The sequence below is a fragment of the Meriones unguiculatus genome, chromosome 7 (genome assembly GCF_030254825.1).
Source record: "Meriones unguiculatus strain TT.TT164.6M chromosome 7, Bangor_MerUng_6.1, whole genome shotgun sequence".
Classification (NCBI taxonomy): Eukaryota; Metazoa; Chordata; class Mammalia; order Rodentia; family Muridae; genus Meriones; species Meriones unguiculatus.
Window position 1 is genome coordinate 54,426,395 of NC_083355.1, and position 22,096 is coordinate 54,448,490.

At 38.2% G+C, this 22,096-nt stretch overlaps 1 pseudogene; it reads left to right on the forward strand.

Moving 5' to 3' along the window:
- Nucleotides 1-21,566: 21,566 nt before the first annotated feature.
- On the forward strand, nt 21,567-21,686 carry LOC132655660 (small nucleolar RNA SNORA17; annotated as a pseudogene).
- Nucleotides 21,687-22,096: the final 410 nt, after the last annotated feature.

Sequence of the window (22,096 nt, forward strand, 5' to 3'; positions counted from 1 at the left end):
TCACACCAAGGTACTTTATGTCCTTTGTGGCTATTGTGAAGTTTGTTGTTTTCCTAATTTCTTTCTCAGCCTTTTGTCTTTTGTATACAGGAAGACTACTGATGTTTTTGAGTTAATTTTGTATTGTGCCACTTTGCTGAAGGTGTTAATCAACTGTAGGAGTTCCCTGGTAGAAATTTTGGGGTCATTCATATATACTATCATATCATCTGCAAATAGTGGTACTTTGACTTCTTCCTTTCCAATTTTTTCCCCTTGATATCCTTTAATTTTCTTATTGCTCTAGCAAGGACTTCAGGAACAATGTTGAAGAGATATGGAGAGAGTGTGCAGCCTTGCCTTGTCTCTGATTTCGGTGGGATTGATTTAAGCTTTTCTCCATTGAGATTGATATTGGCTATAGGCTTCCTGTACATTGCCTTCAGTATGTTCAGGTATGTGCCTTGTATCCCCGATCTCTCCAAGACTTTAAACATGAATGGATGTTGGATTTTGTCAAATGCTTTTTCAGCATCTAAGGAGATGATCATGTGGTTTTTCTCCTTCGGTTTGTTTATGTGGTGGATCACATTGATGGATTTTTGTACATTGAACTACCCCTGCATTCTTGGGATGAAGCCTACTTGGTCGTAGTCAATGAAATCTTAGATGTGTTCTTGTATTCTGTTCGCAAGTATTTTGTTGAGTATTTTTGCATTGATGTTCATAAGGAAAATTGGCCTGAAATTCTCTTTCTTTGTTGGGTGGTTGTGAGGTTTAGGTACCAAGGTGACTGTGGCTCCACAGAATGAGTTAGCAAGTGTTCTTTATGTTTCTATTTTGTGGAATAGTTTGAAGAGTATTGGTGTTAGCTCTTCTTTGAAGGTCTTGTAGAATTCTGTGCTGAAACCATCTGGCCCTGGGCTTTTTTTTGCATGGGAACCTCTTGGTGATAGCTTCTATTTCTTTAGGGGATATAGGACTATTTAATTGTTTTACCTGGTCTTGATTCAGCTTTGGCATGTAGAATCAGTCAAGAAAATTGTTCATTTCATTTAGATATTCAAATTTTGTGGAATATAGGCTTTCAAAGTAAGACCTAATTATTGTTTAGAATTTTTCAGTGTCTGTCTGTGGTTATGTCCCCTTTTCATTTCTGATTTTGTTGATTTGGATAGTGTCTTTCTGCCTTTTAGTTGGTTTGGCTGAGGGTTTGTCTATCTTGTTGATTTTTTCAGAGCCATATCTTTGTTTCATTGATTCTTTAAATTGTTTTATTTGTTTCTAATTGATTGATTTCAGCCCTGAGTTTGATTATTTCCAGCTGACTACTCCTCTTGGGTGTGTCTGCTTCTTTTTTTTTCTAGGTCTTTTAGGTGAGCAATTAAGTTGCTTGAATGAGATGTCTTGAATTTCTTCTTGAAGGCACTTAGTGCTATGAATTTTCCTCTGAGCACTGCTTTCATTGTGTCCCATAAGTTTGGGTATGTTGTGCCTTCATTTTCTTGGAATTCTAGGAAGAGTTTAATTTCTTTCTTTTTTTCTTCCCCGACCCAGCTGTCATTTAGTAGCAAGTTGTTCAGTTTCCATGTGTGTGTAGGCTTTTTGCTATTGTTGTTGTTGTTGTGGTCCAGCTTTAGTCCATGGTGATCAGATAGGATACAAGAAACTATTTCAATCTTCAATTTGTATTGGTGAGGCTTGCTTTGTTACCAACTATATGGTCTATTTTGGAGAAGGTTCCATGAGGTGCTGAGAAGAAAATAAATTCTTTTGTGTTTGGGTGAATGGTTCCGTAGATGTCTGCGAGGTCCATTTGTTTCATGACCTCTGTCAGACTTATTGTTTCTTTGTTTAATTTCTGTTTTGTTGACCTGTCCTTTGTTGAGAGTGGGGTGTTGAAGTCTCCCACTGTTGTGTGAGGGTCTATGTGTGGTTTAAGTTTCATTATATTTTTTTTAAACAAATGTGGGTGCCCTTGCATTTGGGGCATAGATGTTCAGGATTCTGATGACTTCCTGGTGGATTTTTCCCTTGATGGGTATAAAGTGTCTGTCTCTATCTCTTTTGACTGATTTTGGTTGGAAATCTACTTTATTAGATATTAGGATGGCTACTCCTGCTTGCTTCTTGGGTCCATTTGCTTGGAAAACCGTCTTCTAGCCCTTTACCCTCAGGTAATGTCAATCTTTGTGACTTAGGTGTGTTTCTTGTATGCAACAGATTGCTGGGTCTTGTTTACACATCAATTTTGTTAGTCTGTGTCTTTTTATTGGAGAATTGAGTCCATTGATGTTGAGGGAGATTAATGACCAGTGGCTGTTAGATCCTTTGATTTTGATGTTGGCTGTGGTAGTGTGTTTCTGTGTTTGGCTACTTTTCGTTTTATGGTTATTTATTTCCTGTGTTTTCTTGAAAGTAGCTAGTTTTCTTGGGTTGTATTTTCCCTTCTAGTATCTTCTGTAACACTGGATTTGTGTGTAGGTATTGTTGAAATTTGTTTTTGTCACTGAATATCTTGTTTTCTCTGTCTGTGAGGACTGAGAGTTTTGCTGCATATAGTAGCCTGGGCTGACATCTGTGTTCTCTTAGGGCCTGCATGATATCCGTCCAGGCCCTTCTAGCTTTCATAGTCTCTGTTGATATATCAGGTGTGATTCTGATGGGTTTGCCATTATGTGTTATTTGGCCATTTTCCCTTGCAGCTTTTAGTATTTTTTCTTTGTTCTGTATACTTATTGTTTTGATTATTATGTGGTGGGAAGATTTTCTTTTCTGGTCTAATTTATTGAGTGTTCTGTAGGCCTCTTGTATTCTTATAGACCTCTCCTTTAAGTTGGGGAAATTTTCTTCAATAATTTTGTTGAAAATATTTTCTGGTCCTTAGAGGAGGGAACCTTCTTTTTCCTCTATTCCTATTATTCTGAGGTTTTGTCTTTTCATTTTGTCTTGAATTTCTTGGGTGCTCTGTGTCAAGAATTTTTTAGATTTAACATTTTCTTTGACAGATACATCTATTTCTTCCATTGTATGTTCCACACCTGAGATTCTTCCTTCCATCTCTTGTAGTCTATTGGTTATGCTTGTCTCTGTAGTTCCTGTTTTCTTCCCTAAGTTTTCCCTCTCCGTGATTCCTCTGTTTGTGTTTTCTTTAAATTTTCCAAGTCTATCTTCAGATCTTGAACCATTTTGTTGATTTCCTTCACATGTGTTACTGTATTTTTCTGTTTTTCCTTTAATTCCTTCACCTGTTTGTTTGAACATTCCTCTGTTTCTTTTATTTCTTTCAGTGATTTAAGTATTTCCTCTCTAAAGTTCACAAACTGTTTGGTTACAACTTCCTGTATTTCTTTACGGATGGCCATAATCTATTTGACTTTATCTTCCTCTAGTTCTTTACACATTTTATTCATTTCCTCTGTTATCCTCTTTATAAGTATAGATATTAGGTCATCTTCTTGAATTTCAGTTATGCTGGGGTGTTGAGGGCTGCTTGCCCCTGGATAACTGGTTTCTGGAGATGCCATTTTGCTCTATCTTTTGTTGGCTGAGCTTTTATGCTGGTCTCTAACCATTGGAATATCTTAGGTGTTGGGTGTTAGTTTCTGGTGGTTCCTGGAATCCTGTGGTGGAGTGAATCCCCTTGGCAGGAAGATGATTTTTTCCTGAAGGAAGCCTCCTCAGCTTTTTGGGTATGGTCACTGAATGGCTGGTATTCTTCAGTAATTGCCAGAGCTCACCTCAGGCATACAGTCTTGAGTGGTAACTGTGGTCCTTGTTAGTCAAGAGGGCTCTCCTCTTACCTGGAGAAGTCCTGGAGACAGCTACCCTGCTTCTGGGTTTCTTGCTGTAAATTTAGTGAGCTTCTGTGTTTCGTCAGTTTAATTAGGGATAACTGGTTGCTCCTTGGAGCAATTCTAGGGTTGGATCTTGGGGATCCCAGGCTTCTGTAGGACTGAAGTTGGGGCTATGTGCCCCAGTACCCAAGTGGTAGTCAGTGGCATGTGAGCTCTGCTCTCACGCGTGCAGCTGGAGGTTAGAGTCAGGAGCCTGTGGAGAGCTAGAAACGTTTCCGGAGCGAGGTGTCCTGAGGTAGGGCCAGGTGTTTTCCCCACTGTGGGGTTTTCTCCCAACAGGAAAGCCCAGTCTGTGGTGTTTGGGTTGGCATGTTAAGCTTGCAGGTTCTGGTGGGTGCTGGCTCCAAGCTGGTGACTGGGCAGGAACCTGAGTCATTTTCCTGGGACCTTTCCCATGTGTGCTGGTGTGTGGGGAGTTGGCCTAGCACTCTAAGCTGTCTCCCTTCCTGTTGGGTTTTCTCCCGACAGGGACTCCCAGTCTCTGGTGCCCTGGGGTGCACAGTTCTGTCTGTGAAGGATAGCTGGTGTACAGCAGGTCTCATGGCTGGCAGCACGCAACCACTGGTCTGTGGGACCTTTTCCAGGGATATATTAGGTGACCTGAAATCAGTTCCCGTTTGCTTCCTTCCCTGTGGGGTTTTCTCCCAATGGGGAAACCCAGTCTCTGATGTCCTAAAGCACACAGTTCTGTCTGTGATGGACAGTGAGGCGCAGCAGCAAGTCTCTGTGCTCACGGCTGCAGCCCAACCTACGCCCTCCATTCTTTCTAGGGAAAGACTGGGTGATCTGAGGTCAGTCCCATTTCTTTCCTTCCCTGTGGGTTTTTCTCACGACTGGGACTTCCAGTCTCCGTGTTTTTGTGCCCACCGCTCAGCCTGGGAAGGTGATCAGGACACGCAGGCGTGTGGCTCTGGTCTGGTGACTGAGTGCCTGTGAGCCCAGTGAACTCTTTCAGGTTGTGGCTGGGTGACCTGAGAGTGGACCCGACTGATTCCCACACCATGGAGTTTCCTCTCACCTGGGAAACAGGATCGCTGTTGTTTTAGGGCCCAGAGTTCAGTCTCTTGGTCACTGTACCTAAAATGCTGTCCTGCTCCTTATATGCAGTGTCCTCCTGGTGCTGCCATCTTGTCACTCCTCTCCCAAAACATTTTTTATACTATTACCCCAGTACATTCTGCAGGCAAGCTGCTATTATAGATCACAGGGATCAGGATCATAGCTGGGTATGATTATGGATTAGTTTTCTCCTCTTGTATCACCTTACGGTACTATGAATGCTAGTTAGTAAGGATGAAACTTCTAGTTGGATCCCATCTTGATATTTCCATGTACAATGACAGAAATAAATTGTAGCTTCAGCAATAGGACCTTACTATCAGGTTGTGAAGGGTAACCAATAGCACTGGCAATCATCTATAATTTTTGGAAGAGAGTCTTTGGAGCTGTTGACATTTTGTTGACTAATGATTTATGTGGAGGGACCCAGCTTACTAGGAATAGTACCACTCCTGGACAGGTGGTCCTAGAAAATATAAGAGAGAAGACTGAGCAAGCAATGTGGAACCAGTCAGTTACAGTCTTCCTCCATGGCTTCTGATTCAGTTCTTGCCTCAACTTCTCTTCATGATGGACTGTTACCTGGATGTGTAAGATAAAACAAATCCTTTGATTCACCAAGTAGCTTCTGGTCTTAGAGTTTTATCACAGCAATTGAAATCTAACTGAGACCATGCATTGTGGCCTTCCAAACATTTCCCCAGTAGTTCATATTATGAGTTCCACTGAGGCAAGCTATCACTTGTCTGGCTTCTTCTAAATGAAGATCTTCCTGCCTCAGCATCTGGAATGCTGGGATATCATGTGCCCATAGTGCTCTCTGTGAGATTAATAGCTTAGGTGCTGTCTGTATTTCTATAGCACATATAATTAAATTTCCTAGTTGATGCATATTATGCATTGTTTGAAGTAAATTAAACGGAATTGACTTTGAACACAGTATTTGAAAAAGCAAGAGTGTGAACTCTGAATAACAGGTACCATGATTTTATTTCCTATTTGTTTTTGAAAGTTTTTCAGATTTTAGTAACCATTTGCCCAGTGGCAAACTAAAATTTGCCAATTGGCCTTTTAATATCATTACACTTCCACAAAATCATCATACCTAACCACTATGTATAATTTAATGCACATTATAAAGAATTTTGAAGATCTTCAGTGGAAGTTATAAAAATAACCTTATAATCTGGTGCACCTAATTGAACAAACAAACAAACAAACAAACAAACAAACAAAATCCAATAAACGAAAGCCCATCATTGACTTAAACTTTCACACTTGAGGAAATTCTTGGAGATAATACAGTTTTGATCATGAATCTCTTCCTTCCATTATTTGAAATGTGAAATGTCAGTTTAAATGCATTTTTATTTAAAACTGACGTGGGATTAAAAGGTGAGTGTGAACGAATGGGGTCATCTATGTAGTGATTTGATAGTTTAATGTAACTTATATCACAGTGAAGTTGCTGAGAAATTAAGGACAGTCATAAACTCAATAATTTCAGTAACTGCATTTGTAGCAATGACTATAATAGTGGAACTGTGCTTTATAATTTTGAAATTTCTTTAATTTTGTGTTTAGTCATAAAGCCTCAAAATTTAAGGATTTGAATGTTGTCTTTATTTGTGTTTTTAATATTTTCTAATAGATTAATGTCATAGTATTTGTTATATAATACATATTATTATAAATGTTTATAATTATAAACTAATATTGGCCTTGAAGTTTTTTGAAGTAAAATATAGTCTTGAATAATAATTTGAAATACAACACTTATAATTTGAACATACTCTGTTTTCAAATAATACTGCGTTCCCTTACTATCTTCTCAGCTGGATGTATTTTCTGATGATTTTTGTGAGCAGTATCAAAAATGTACTGACTTAAGCTGAATTTCAAGATCTGTAATAAACATTGTCTTAATAAAGAGGATATGAGCAACTAAAACATACAAATATGATAGCCAGCTTGCAAGGAACTTGAGTCAATTGAGGGTATTTGTTTAATAAGTGCCAGGCACAATTCAGAATACTTAATATGAATTAGATCTATTGAATCTAGACTTCTATGGTAATTGAGATAATAAGAATTTTTTTCCAAGGCCACACATAGCATAAATACCACAGAAGGATTCAAATACAGGCATTCTGGTTCCACAGTTTATTCAAATAGACAAGATAACAGTCATTTTACGACTTCAACTAGATGAAAGTCTTGGCTTGTTTTACATGATGGAAGTGTTCTAACATGAACACTAATTTTGAACAAATTAATTTCATAACAAATAGAGATATATTTTCTGTAGGAAGACAATAATTTGGAATAGCTGTGTAACAACTGTTTCAGTGAATTTTGTCTGGGATAGGCCTACTTGTAGCAAACTTGAGACATTGAGGACCTTCACTGGGATATAAAATGTATCAGAAATCGAATCAAGCTACCTCCTTCTCAGATTTGAGCCACCTGCAACACATCAGATCATTCACAGCAATGGCCAATCCTTACAGAGAGCTTACACACATTAATTAAGAATTAATCTCCTGAGATTTTGGTAGTATCTCCTCTAAATTGTTTCATTTTGTTCTTCAGGTTTCCTTGCCTAAACAAGTTGATGTACATCTTGGTAATACAAACAATTTTAATTATAACTTCTTTATATTAATAATTCATGCCATGCAGGTGCGTATGAAACATTAGCAAAGAAATCTAAGTTAGCAACATATTTTTAGGTGTAATGACTCAGCAATGGAATAAAAACCCAACTAAAAATCTGGTTACATGCTTAAAACTTAAGGATGATGGGGGAGTTTTAGTTCTCGGAGTTGACTTTATTGTGGTTGATTCCAGAGATGTAGGTTCATTCCTCTGCATGTTGATGTACTCTTTTCCTTTAATGAGCAGGAAGCATCTTCTCACCTGGCTAGCTCTAGAGAGCTGGGAGGAGTATAAACATATGGTTTGAAGAGAAAGTAGCACCCTCAAGGCCTATTTAGTGAGAAGGTATGAAAAAGACTTCAGTGTGCTAGAATCTGAAGGATATCTTTGATTGGTTCTCTGTAAAACTAGGGTCTTCCAGTAATTAGAGAATAGTAACTTATTCCACAAAACAAGTTCTCTACTGATCTTCATATAGAAATTCATTTTCACTGTGACTAAATACATTTTTGCTGAAGGTTACCATGAATTTTGAAATTGAGATTAAGAGAAGAAGAAATAAAAAAGAAAAATTTCAAGCTCCAGATACAAGAGATCTGTCTCTTATTAAAGTAGTAGCAATTAATGAAAAAAACACCTATGCTCAACTCCAGTTCTATTTGATTTTCTTTGCTGTTATTTTCCTTAATAAACTGTATTTGAAGTTTAAAAAATACAACTTAAATTAAAACACTACTCTGTGCCAAGTGTATTTTTTTACTAAAAACTGTAGATGTTTAATCCATACCCTTCTATACTTTGTATGTATTAACAAAAATCATGTTTGTTAACATTATTAGATGTATTTTGATGAGTTAAATGTCTGATCATGTATGAGGCAAAGAAAGAAATACTTGATATTGATTTAGTTTTATAAATTATCATTATAACTATGTCTATTTCATGTTAACGCAGATTACCCTAAGGATATCTTGAAATTTGAGGCATGTCAGTTCTTTTAATGCAAAGTTTCATGCTTTCTTTTTTTAATTTTTAATTTTTATTTTTTCTTCACAACTTATTCATTATATATACCAATTGAAGCCCCCTCCCTCAACTTCCACCAGTCTCACCCTTCCTCCCTCTTCCCCCTACCCCCTTCCCCTAGTCCACTGAAAGGGGGAGTTCTCTACCGCTGACATCTGCCCATAGCTTGTTAAGTCTCATGAGGACCACCTGGATTCTCTTCCTCCATGGCCTGGGAAGGCCTCATCATCAGGAGTCAATGATCAAAGAGCAGGCAACTGAATTCATGACAGAGGCAGCCCCTACTCTTCTCACTCAGAGATCCACAGGAGACTGAAATGCCAATCAGCCACATCTGAGCAGAGGGTCTAGGTCCTCTCCATGCATGGTTCTCCACTGATGCATCAATCTCTGCAGGACATGCTGGCCTCAGAGTTTTTGGTTTTGTTGGTCTCCTTGTGGGGCTCCTTCCCCCTCTGTGTTTTTCTATTCCCATCCCTCTCTTTCTCCATAAGACTTCCTGCTCTCTGCCCAAAGTTTGACCCTAAGTCTCAGCATCTGATTCAATTCCTTGTTGGCTGGATCCTTTCAGAGGGCCCTCTATAATGACTCCCATGCTACTTCTTCTATTCCACTGCTTCTGGTGTCTGTCCCATTTGCCATTCTGGATGAGATTTAAGCATCTTCCCTAGGGTCCTCCTTAGTGTTTAGCTTCTTTAGATCTGTAGATGGCTATTCTACAGATTATACGGCTAATCTCCACTTATGAGTATATACCATGTATTTCTTTCTGTTTCTGGGTTACCTTATTTAGGATGATCTCTTCTAGTTCCATCCATTTGCCTGCAAATTTCATGATTTCCTTGTTTTTAATTGCTGAGTAGTATTCCATTGTGTACATGTACCACAATTTCTGTATGTATTCCTCCATTGAGGATCATCTAGTTCTTCAAACCCTTGCTAGAGCAAGAAGACATTTAAAGGAGATGAAGGGGATTCAAATCAGAAAGGAAGAAATCAAAGTATCACTGTTTGCAGACGATATGATAGTATATATGAATGACACCAAAAATTCTACCAGGGAACTCCTCCAGCTGATAAATATCTTCAGCAAAGTGACTGGATACAAAATTAACTAAAAAAAAAAAAATCAGTAGCCCTCCTGTATACAAAAGACAAAAGGGCTAAGAAAGAAATTAAGGAAACAACACCCTTCACAATTGCCACAAAGGACATAAAGTACCTTGGTGTGACCCTAATCAATCAAGTCAAAGAGTTGTATGAAAAAATTTCTACTCTCTGAAGAAAGAATTAGAAGAAGATACCAGAAGATGGAAAGATCTCTTGCTCATGGCTTGGCAGGATTAACATAATAAATGGCCATCTTACCAAAAGCAATCTACAGATTCAATGCAATTCCCATCAAATTACCAACACAATTCTTTACAGACCTTGAAAGAAAAATTCTCAATTTCATATGGAATAAGAAGAAATCCAGAATTGCTAAAACAATCCTCTACAATAAAAGACCTTCTGGTGGTGTCTCCATCCCTGATCTCAAGCTGTACTTTAGAGCAACAGTAATAAAAGTTATATGGTACTGGCATTGAAACAGACTTATTGATCAATGGAATTAACTAGAAGACCCAGAAATAAACCTACACACCTATGGACACCTGATTTTTGACAAAAGTTTCATACTTTTCAATCACTTCTGGCAAGAAGTAGGTTCTTGGTTTTCTAAGCCAGAGTCACATGATTTTCTTTTGATAACAATTCTTTATACACACACACACACACACACACACACATACACACACACACACACATATTGCTCACCCAGTACTTTCTAGACTTTATGAGTGTTGTCTAGAACAGAACAAACTGAGAAAACCAGTTACCTTGCACTCATGTGCTAAGGCTGCAAAATATCTGGCTGTCTGATGTATTTTGCCACATATATTCAGTGTATGTACACATACTTGTATCTACAACTACTTTAGACTTATAATTTACTATTTTAGTACTATGAAAAGTACTGAAACTGAAAAACCATGCTCTATTCCCACAAAAGATCATGCATTTTTCAGACAATAACAGTACTAAATTTGATAGACAGCATTAAAAATGTGATTTTCATAAATTGAAAACTATTTTTTTCTGTAGTAGCATATTATTTGATACAGTAGCATGGTATACAATGAGCCCACACCATGTCAGTGATTCAGTGATGGAGAGGATTATAGTTGCATACTAAGGGAATTTGGTAGTCTGATGTGGTCAAATTGCCTTAGTGAATTTTTACAATAATTTGCTTTATTTAACAAGTTATCAATTTATAAAATAATTTATGATACACAATAATTATTATCAAAATATTTTTTTCTCTTTGAGGATATTATACAAGCAATGCATTAAATTCGCAATTAAAAAGTTTGAGCTGTTATTCTTTGTGTGCCATCTAAGCATTAGCTTTCCAAGGTGAGTGGTAAAATATCCAGCTAAAAGTGAGTAGTGTGACTCTCCCACCAACTTAAACAAAGGGAGCACAGGAGATCACAGATGATGCATTTACCCAGACTTACCCTTTAACTGAAGCTTCTAAAATAAGATTGATGGAAAACAGTGTTTAGGAAGAAATAATGCATACTGATTCATACAAAATTCTGTTCATTGTATATTTCTTTTTTTGTATTAGCTTTAATGAATAGATGCACCTTTTTATTTTGTGGTACCCTACCATTAAATGATATCATCATTCTTTTTTTCCTACCTAAATAAATTCGAATTCTTGTCACCTACTATCTGAACAGGAAGATTTTAGACATTATTCCTAATTGAGATTTTTACTGAATATCTTTAAAGATAAATTTGTTTTATTCTTTTACACACTATTTAAAAGGGTTTTCACATTTTTATCTTCTAAAGGAATTGTCAATGAGAAACTAAAACTACATAGACTATACATTAAAATCACTTTAGTTTTTAAGCTGTCATGAACTGTTTCGAAAAATGCTAAGTTGCTATTGTTTAATGTCTGTCATTTTATAATGCTTTAGAAGTTATCTATCCTGTAAAATTATTAACTGATGCTAAAATTGCCTTGTAAGTATTAGGACAATAGCAATTTTGTAACAGCTGGGACACTGCCAATGTAAGATAAGTACATTTTGCTCTGTAGATTCATAAAGTGCTTTGAAATGGTTTGTAACTGATGGATGGATGCATTTTCTAAGTGCAGAAAGCAATATTTTGTAGAAGGAAAAGGCTTGAAAGCTGACACACATGCATGCAAATGCCATTCTCTTCAGTAAGTAATTTGCTTTTTCTTTCAAAAGCATAAATGGCATAGTTAGACACATTATTTTGTATATTGCACATAACAATACAAGATGCACAAAAACAGCAAGTACAAAACATTTCATATTGATAGAAGAACCCATGGCTGTGGTATATGATTAGCATAAATGTATACACACTGAAGTAATGCCTCAGGATTAAAAAGTGAAACTGAAAAAAGGAGGAAAGTTCTACTCAACTTCAGGAAATAGCATTTATTCCTTTTTTTTTTTCTGGCTTTAAATTTATTACTGCCACTTGATTAGAGTGTTTCAAATCTCATTTTAAATGGACATTTTTGCCTTAAGGCACAATGCATTAACCACAGTACAAATGCAAGATTACAAAGTCTTAGTGTGGTTGTCCTTTTTTTAGCCATTTTTTTTTTCTTTAAAAGGCAACAATATTTTTTCCCATTTGAAAAGTATTTACAAAGGACAAACTTGTTAGTTGACCTGAACTGATTTTTTATGTATCCCCATTCACCTAGCAAAGACTGCCCAAGAGTGATTGACCAATAACTATGTCATGAATTCCTGGAAATATTTATGAGAAAAAAATCAAGTCTGCGGTGAACTGTTTTTCAGACACTGTCTTAAATAGTATTTAATTGATGCTAAACACCTTAGCATTTCTTTTGCCCACAATTAGCAACTTTACATTTAGGCCAGTTAAGTTTCGCCACTAATTTTAGCATTCTTTAGATGAAGAAAGGCCTCTAGCTTGTTGTTGGCTAAGTTTCAGTTTTCCATCATAGAAAACAAGAAAAATGGAATCTGCTGCTAAGAGTCTTCTGAAAAGTAAATCTATATAAAGTATTTGTGCATAGTGTCTGGCACACAGCTTTGCTTATAATATTATTGTTGTCACAGTTCCATTCTTCCTCATGTTATTACTGTGTGTGTTTACCAGTGTAGACATATCTTAGCTCTTTGGAAAGATACTTTCTTGATTTTGACAGTTTCTATGAGAATGACATGAGCTCTACTTACTGAAGAGAGAACTGAGTACAGCCAGGGAGGAAATTATTACACAGATGGGCCCATGTTTTGGAAAATTGTAAGACCAAATCTCCAAATTATATTTGGGGATGTTTTGGAAATTGGCTATTTATTCAGAGATGACACTTTGCCATCCTTAGATGCCTAATTCAGCATACTGTCTTATGTGGTAATTAACTGATTAACTAATGAAATTTCTTACCTTCTCAAAACTCACATTTGTCTGTTTATGTGGAAGAATATCACCATAACACAAACAATGGGACACACCAAAGAGTGTGTGCACCTGGTACTTTTTGATTGAAGGAGACCTCTGGTATGACTTACTGGAAAGACTCCTGTGAAAAACAAGGAAAGAAATGCTTCCAATTTGATAAAAACATCACCCACCAAATTACACATAATTCTAACATTATTTGTGAAAAATGTGATTAAGTGAAGAATTACATCATTTCATGATAGCAAACTTTGCCTTATATTTACTCACATCATTTTGCTATGCATTTAAATATAGGTGGAAAAAAATACATGCTGAGAGTTTTAGTTAGCACTTCGCTAACTAAAAAAAGTGGTCAAACTTTTCAGGAAATTCCAAAGACAACAACATTCCTAACAAGGCTCTCAGACACAGATTTGCTGAAGAATAGTGTGTTTTTCTGCTGGCCATGTTTTCCTCTTTTGAGCAAATTTACCCAATAAAGATTGCATTCCTTTTACAGTAGCTTTTTGAACCTTTTAGCTCAAAGCTGCCACTGCCAGCCAGAACCCCTACACTTTTGCCATCTCTAGATATGGTTGTTTAGGCCAGGTAGGTTATTTTATTATTAATACTTTTCACTTTCTGTCCATAACTGTAGTCAAATTACTGAAACAAATCAACTTTACTCTCCCGAATGTGGTATGAACCTTTAACTATGCTGGCTTTTATGAGCCCTTTTTCACATATGAGCAATGTTGGTAAAAATCACTGTTGGCAATTGTCCTGGGTGAATAATCCACTTTTGGGTTCCACTGTTCTTTCTTTTTAGTTTGGTTCATCTGTTTATTATCATTGCTGCACAAAATAGGTAAATGACTCAGGTATAAATAGCAGCCAAAATTCTTTTCCATGTTTTCTATGCAATTTAATTGTGTCAGCTTTAGAGTGTGACATACAGACTTAAACAGTTTTAACTTGCAGAAAAAAAATAATGTATAAGAAGCATGATGCCACCTTTTGTAGTTTATACTTGGTACATTCTCATCTTAATTTTTTCCTCAGATAATATATCCTGGTTGTGGTTTCCTCTCCTCTATCCTCCCAGTTCCTCCTTCCCTCCCTTCCCATCCAGATCCACCCCCTCATTGTCTCTCATTAGAAAACAAACAAGCTTCAAAGGAAGAATAATTAAAATATATGAGATGAAACAAAAACAAACACGTCACAGTGGGACAAAACCAGCCGACAAACAAACATAAGAAAAATATCTTAAAACAAATATAGATGTAGAATCCTACTTGTTTGCAAACTAAGGAATCCTTTAAAAACACTGGAAGGCATAAAATATATGTAAAGGACATGTGGGGTAAAAAGAGAGAAGAAAAATATAAATAAAAATACAAAATAAAATTAAAATAAAAAACCCAAACCAGGTAAAATTATAAATAAATAAATAAATAAATAAATAAATAAATAAATAAATAAAGGAAAGACCTAGCACCACATTATTTGACAATAAATCTCCAGAGAATCCACTGAGTTTATTTTCTGTTGCTCATCTCCTGCTGGGTATGCAGTCTACCATTAAGAGTAATTTGTTTTCCCACTAAGACTCTCTTGGAGGAAACTAAATTCTCATTTGCAAGTAGCCATCAATTGGAGCTAGCTCCTGGATTAGGGATGGGCCATGTGTCCACTCTTCCTTTCAGCTCTAGGACCTCATCTGGATCATACTTGTGCAGGTCTTATGCTTGCTGCCTCACTCTCTGTGGTTTTCATTTGTGCACTGAGCCTGTTGATTTAGAACTTTCTTGGTATTCTCCATTTCTTCTGGATCTTACTTTTTTTTCCACTCACTCTTTTGTGGGGTTCCTTAAGCCCTGAGGAGAATGATTCAATAGAGACATCCACTTTGGGGCTGATTGTTGCAAGGTTTTCCACTCTCTGCATAATGCCTGGCTGTGCATTTTCTGGTTTTGGCCCATGTATCAGGAAAATACTTCTCTGATGATGGTTGAGCAACGCACTCATCTGTGAGCATAGCCAAATGTCATTAAATAAATTTTGTTGCTACTTTTTAAATTTTATTTTTTGAACAGTAGTATTTGATTTTATCCTAGGTCCCTGGATATCTGGTCTCAGATTCTTGGCCACCCAAGCAGTGTCAGGTATGGGCTCTATCTCATGGAATGGGCCTTCAGTCAAATTAGACATTGGTTGGTTATTATCACAAGCTTTGTTCCTCCACTGAACTAAAATATCTTGCAGGAAAGATGCCATTGTAGATCAAAGGGTTTGTGGCTTGGTTGGTGTTTGTATTCTATTTTGGTAACATGAAGAGTACTTTCCTGCAGCAAAGATGCTAGCATGTAGGGGTGAGGGCTCTATGTAGTAAGAAGAAACATCCTGTGGTTATATACTCAAGAGTACTACAGCTGCATCTTGAGGTAGATCAATTCTCCTTTTCCTAAAGAACCACACTGACTTCCACAGTGCCTGTTCAAATTTGCACTCACACAAGCAATGGATGAGCCTTCCCCTTATTCCACACTCTCCAAGAATAAACTATCACTTGTTTTATTGGCCTAGCCGTTATCAGGAGTGTAAGATGATATCTCAAATTGTTTTGATTGGTATTTCCCTGATGGCTAAGGATGCTGAACATTTCTTTAAATTTTTCTTACTTATTTGAGTTTTTTCTTTTAAGAACTATCTGTTTGGATCTGTAGTCCATTTTAAAATTGTGTTATTTGTTTTATGAAAATCTATTTTTATGTGTTCTCTTTATATAATTTGTATATGAACCTCTACTGTGGATGTTGATAAAACTCTTTTTCCATTCTGTAGGCTGCTCCTTTGTCTAAATGATAGTGTCTTTGACCCACAAAGCTTCTCGGTTTCATGTGGTCCCTTGATTGTCATGCCTGCTCTATTGGTGTTTTCTTCAGGAAGGCTTTCTCTGTGACAAGTGAGTTCAAGGCTATCCTGCATTATATCTTCTATCAAACTTAATGTACCTAGTTTTATGTTGAGGTCTTTGAGACATTTGGAGTTCGGTTTTGTGCAGTGTGATAAGTATGGATCAATTTGGAGTCTTCTGCAAGCAACCAACCATTCAGTTTGACCAGCAGTATTTGTTAGAGATGCTGTAGGTGTGTGGATTGATATTTGGGTCTTCAATTCTATTCTAATGATCAAATTTTCTGGGTTTTTTTTTTTCAGTGAGAACTGTGTTTTAAAATTTTTATTGATTTTTTTGTGGATTTCACATTATGCACTCTAGTCTCACTCATCTTCTTGTCCACTCATAACCACTCTTTACTCTTGCAAGAGTGGAGGGCATCTCTGTGAATTCTTTCCCTGCCTGCAGTCTGAAGGTCTCTGTCTGCCTTCCTCTTTCTGTAATGAGCTATACAATTTGATTTGATTCGATTTCATTATTATGTGTCTTAGGCATAAAACAACTTTGGCCACCAAGCCTGGCATCAAGCTAACATGAACAAAGAATTGCCATCTGCTCTACCCCTGACTGATATAAAAATAACATCCTCAAAAAGGTGTCCTCGGCCCACTGCTCTGCAGTACAATTTGAGGTCAGGTTAGTGATATCTACCTAAGCTCTTGCATTATTCAGGGTTTTTCTAATATCGTGTGTGTGTGTGCCTGTGTGTGTGTGTGTGTGTGTGTGTGTGTGTGTGTGTATTTACATATGAAGCTACAAGTTGTCCTTCCAAGGTATGTGAAGAACTGTGTTGAAATTTTACCAGGGATTGCGTTAAATCTGTAGATTGCTTTCGATAAGACTGCCGCTTCTACTTATTGATTCTGCAATTCATGAGCATGGGAGTTGTTTCCATCTTATGATATTTTCTTCAGTTTCTTTCTTCAGTGTCTTCCAATTCTTTCACTTGCTTGTTTAGAGTTATCCATAGATAACTATTGTGAAAGGCTTTGTTTCCCTGATTTCTTTCTTAATCCACTTTTTAAAAATGTGCATTGGTTTCCCAAAGTGAGGGGAACAGGGACTATTTCTAACAGGAACTCAATGACTGGCTCTTTGGTCTCCCCACCCCCGAAGGGAGGAGTAGTCCTGTTAGGCCACAGAGGAGGGCTTTGCAGCCAGTCCTGAAGATACCTGATAAAACAGGATCAGATGAATGGGGAGGAGGTCCCATTCATCAGTGGACTTGGAAAGGGGCACGGTGGAGATGAGGGAGGGAGGGAGGGACTGGGAGGGAATGAGGGATCAGGACACGGCTGGGATACAGAGTTAATAAAATGTAACTGATAAAAAAAAATGTGCATTGGTGCTTTGCCTGCATATGTGTCTGATCCCCTGGAACTGGTGTGACAGAAAGTAGTGAGTTGCATTGCGGGTGCTGGGAATTGAACCCAGATCCTCTGGAAGAGCACCCAGTACTCTTAACTATTGAGCCATCTCTCCGTCCCCCTCCCCATATGGTCTATTGATTTCTGTGAGAACATTTTGTATTTAGCTGCTCTACTCAGTGTGTTTATCAGTTGTGGGAGTTTTCTGGTAGAATTTTTGTATAAACTTATGCATACTACCATATCTTGTGAAAATAAAGAAACTTGGACTTCTTCCTTTCTAAATTATATCCCCTTGATCTTCTTCAATTGTCTTATTGCTCTAGGCGAGACTTCATGCACTTTATTGAATAGTTAAGTTGAGAGTGGATAGCCTTGTCTTGTTCCTGATTTTAGTGGAACTGCTTTAAGTTTTTCTCCATTTCATTTGATGCTGTCTATGGGCTTTCTGTAAACCACCTTTATTTGAGATACGATACTTGTATTCCTAACCTCTCCAGGAATTTTATCATGAAGAGGTGCTGGATTTTGTCAAATGTCTTTTTGCATCTGATGAGATGATCATGTAGTTTTGTCTTTCAGTTTGTTTATATGGTGGATTACATTTCTTTATTTATGGAAACCGAACCATCTTCACCTCTCTAGAATGATGCATACTTGTTCATGGTGGATGATCTTTTGAAGTGATCATGTATTCGGTTTGCAAGTGTTTTACTGAGAATTTTTGAATCTATGTTTATAAGGGTAATTGATCTGTAATTCTTCTCCATTGTTGGGCCTATATGTGGTTTGCGTATCAGAATAACTGTGGCCACATAAAAACAAATTGGGAAAAGTTCCTTTTGTTTCTATTTTGTATGGTAATTTAACGAGTACTGGCATTAAATTTTCTGTGAAAGTCTGGCAGAATTCTGTGTTAAAAACATCTGTCCCTTTTGTTGTTGTTGTTAAGAGATTTTGAATGACAGCTTCTATTTCACTCTTGGTTATAGGTTTGTTTAAATTGCTTATCCTACCTTGATATAATTTGGTAAGTGGTACCTATAAAAAAATTATCCATTTCTTTTAGAGTTTCCAATCTTGTAGAGTATGATTTTTAAAAGTGTGGTGCTCTTTGATCACCTCCCCCTGGGGGGGAGCAGCCTTACCAGGCCATAGTAGAGGACAATGCAGCCACTTTTGATGTGAACTGATAGACTAAGATCAGAAAGGAGAGGAGAACCTCCCCTATCAGTGGACTTGGGGAGTGGCATGCAAGCAAAGGGAGGAAGGAGGGTAGGATTGGGAGGGGAGGAGGGCGGGGCTTATGGGGGGGATACAGAATGAATAAAGTGTAACTGATGAAAAATTTTTTTAAAAAAAGTGTGCCTTTGTGATTCTCTGTGTTTCCTCATGAATGTTGTTATATCTCCCTTTTCATTTCTTATTTTGTTAATTTGGATCTTTGCTCTACACCTTTTAGTTACTGGATAAGGGTTTGTCAGTTTTATTGTCTCAAAATCAACTCTTTGTTACTTTGAGGTTTTGTTGTTGTTTCTATTGTATTGATTTTAGCCATTGTTTATCTTTCTTATTAATTATAGTTTATTCACTTTTTATCCCAGCTGTTGCCCCTTCCCTCGTCCCTTCAATCGCATCCTCCCTCCCTCTTCTCCTCCCATGCCCCTCCCAAAGTCCACTAATAGGGGTAATTCTCCTCTCCTTCCCTCTGACCCTAGCATATCAGGTCTCATCAGGAGTGGCTGCATTATCTTCCTCTGTGGCCTGGTAAGGCTGCTCCCCCATCTGGGGGAGGTATTCAGAGAGCCAGCCACTGAGTTCATGTGAGAGATAGTCCTTTTTCCCATCATTAGGGAACCCACTTGGAGACTGAGCTGCTATGGACTACATCTGCTCAGGGGTTCTAGGTTTTCTCCATGCATGGTACTTGGTTGGAGTATCAGTCACAGAAAAGACCCCTGTGTCCAGATTTTTTTGGTTCTGTTGCTCTCCTTGTGGAGCTCCTATTCCCTCCAGATTTTTCTCTCTCCTCCTTCTTTCATAAGATTCCCTGCACTCTGCCTAAAGTTTGTCTATGATTCTCTGCATCCGCCCTGATACCCTGCAGCGTAGAGTCTTTCAGAGGCCCTCTGTGGTAGGCTCCTGTCCTGTCCATTTTCTCTCTCTTTCGATGTCCGTCCCATTTGCCTTTCTGAGTGAGATTGATCATCTTACCCAGGGTCCTCCTTCTTGTTTAGCTTCCTAAGTGTACAGATTTTAGTATGTTTGTCATATATTATATGTCTAATATAATATACATTATAATATAATGTATGAGTATTTACCCTGTGTGTCTTTTTCCTTCTGGGATGCCTCACTCAGGATGATCTTTTCTAGATCCCACCATTTGCCTGCAAATTTCATGATTTCTTTGCCCTTATGATTATTAGAATTCCCTTGGTACCTGTCGTTATGTCCCCCCTCCCCTTCATTTCTGTTATTTTTTTTTTCCAATTTGGATATTCTTTTTCTTTCTTTAATTTAGTTTGGCTGAGGGTTTGTCTATCTTGTTGATTTTCTCAAACAACCAAATCTTTGTTTCATTGAGTCTTTGTACTATTCTCTGTTTCTATTTTACTGATTTCAGAGTTTGATTATTTGATTTTGGACAGTTTTAATCATTTTTTTTTCTCCCATTGTATGTTCACAAATTTCTTTAAGGAGTTTATCTATTTCTTGCTTTGGGAACTCTGTTATATTCATAAAGGCTATTTTAAGATCTTTGTTTTGTGCTCCATCTATGTTGGATTATTCAGAGTCTGCTGTGGTAGAGTTGCTGGTCTCTAGTGGATACATATTGTCTTGGCTTTTATTGATTGTGTTTTGCCCTGGAACTAAGGCATCTGGGTTTGGGAAGATTGCTATTCTAGATGTTAATATCATATCTTGTTTTTCTTGTGTGTGTGTATTTTATTCCTTGCTATCTGTTGCCTTCTTTGTTTCTGAGGGTATGTGTTGCCTGATAGGGTCCTAATAAAAATGACCACTTTTGGCTCTGGGTCAGATATGTTTCTAGGTATTAAGAACTGACACTTAAGAATGGGGATAAGTCATCTGAAGGAATGGGCGGGCATGGGAGCGTTAGCAGGCCTTCTGGTGTTGGTCTCCTTGGTTTGCCTGTGGTATATATGCAAGATTAGAGTCTCACAACAGTGTAATGCAACCATGATCATTCAGGCCTTTACAGCCATTGAAGCAGGACATTCTCCCCAAGCATGGTTGGATACCATAAAAAGCTAAAATGATACGCTCAGGATGCGAGGCTAAGCACTGCACTCAGGGTCAGCAGCTTTCGACCCAGAGAAGAGCATGTCTGATTGCATGCGGGTTGATGCCCCAGGTCCCGCCTCTGAGAAAAAGGTATTGGACTGGTCTGATGCTCTTTGGGTGGATGACACCTAAATGAACATCAGTACAAAGTCCCAATTTATTTCTAGTATCAGAGATCAGACCTCTACTCTTGCCTGATGCATCTAAAACAAAAAGGAGAAACTGTAGAGAGCTGCGGAATGCTATGCCTGAAAGATGGAGCTGGTTTCTGCCTTCCACCTTCCCGATGGTGAGTGCTCTCTGTCACGAACAATTCCACATTTGGCTAAGGCTGAGAATCTGGCTTGCTTCCATGTATGTGGACCTATCTGCATTGCTCACGTGGCATGCTGGGGTTGGCTACCCAGAGGCTATTTAAGCTGTGGGCTGGCTTTCCCCAGGGTCCGAGGATTGTTCAAGGTTCCTGAATAAACTGCATTGAAAAAAAAAAAAAAAGAATGGGGATAAGCTAGGATGTAAGTGAATTGTTCCATAGGAGAGAGGAAAAGGGGTCTTCCACCAGGATCTGCTTAGAGTCCTGGGGATGGGGCAAAGAGTGAGATGAAACCTCAGCAGGTATTCTGCTACTGAGCTGGGGAGGAGCCTAGATTTGGAGGAGAGGAGAAGTGAGGATCTGCAGTTAGCCCTCCTGCTCTCTTGCCTAGAGTGACAGCCCCACTCTATATATGGCAGGCTTCTACAGATGTGTAAATGTTTGACCAAATTAGTGATGTTAGTCATATGTAAAATTCTTTATTAACATTGACTATGCAATCTATTAAAAAGAAACATCCTGCCCCTACAAGCTTTGCAGGTGTGCATGTGCATCAGAAGGTAGCAGAGAGGAAAGAGTCTATGTCTATACTCAGTGTTCTGACCTGTGGAAATCTGGATGATTAGTAGCCTAATACTCTCTGAAAAATGAGAGGCCGAGATGGTTCCTCCCTCCAGTGCAGAACCACGTGGCATGGATAAGGAGCTAGCCTGATATGACCACCAGTCCAGTGCCACATAGGACCAGATGGGCTCCAAAGACAGTGAGCAAGCCAAAGACTAGAAGGACCCTGCCTGGGACTGCGGGCCAGGGCAGGAGTAGGCACAAAACAGAAGCGCCTCATGTGATGCCACTTGGGCAGGCCAGGAAAGGAGTGTGCTCGAGATAACCACTAGGCCGTGGGGCCTGGACAAGGAGCTATCTGGAGATGACAGGTAGTTTGGTGCCACGCAAGCCTGGCAGAAGGAGGGAGGCTCAGACCATGCCTGAGATAATGTCTGCCCAGCACCATAATGCACGATGGAGACATGACAGACGTGAGACCACT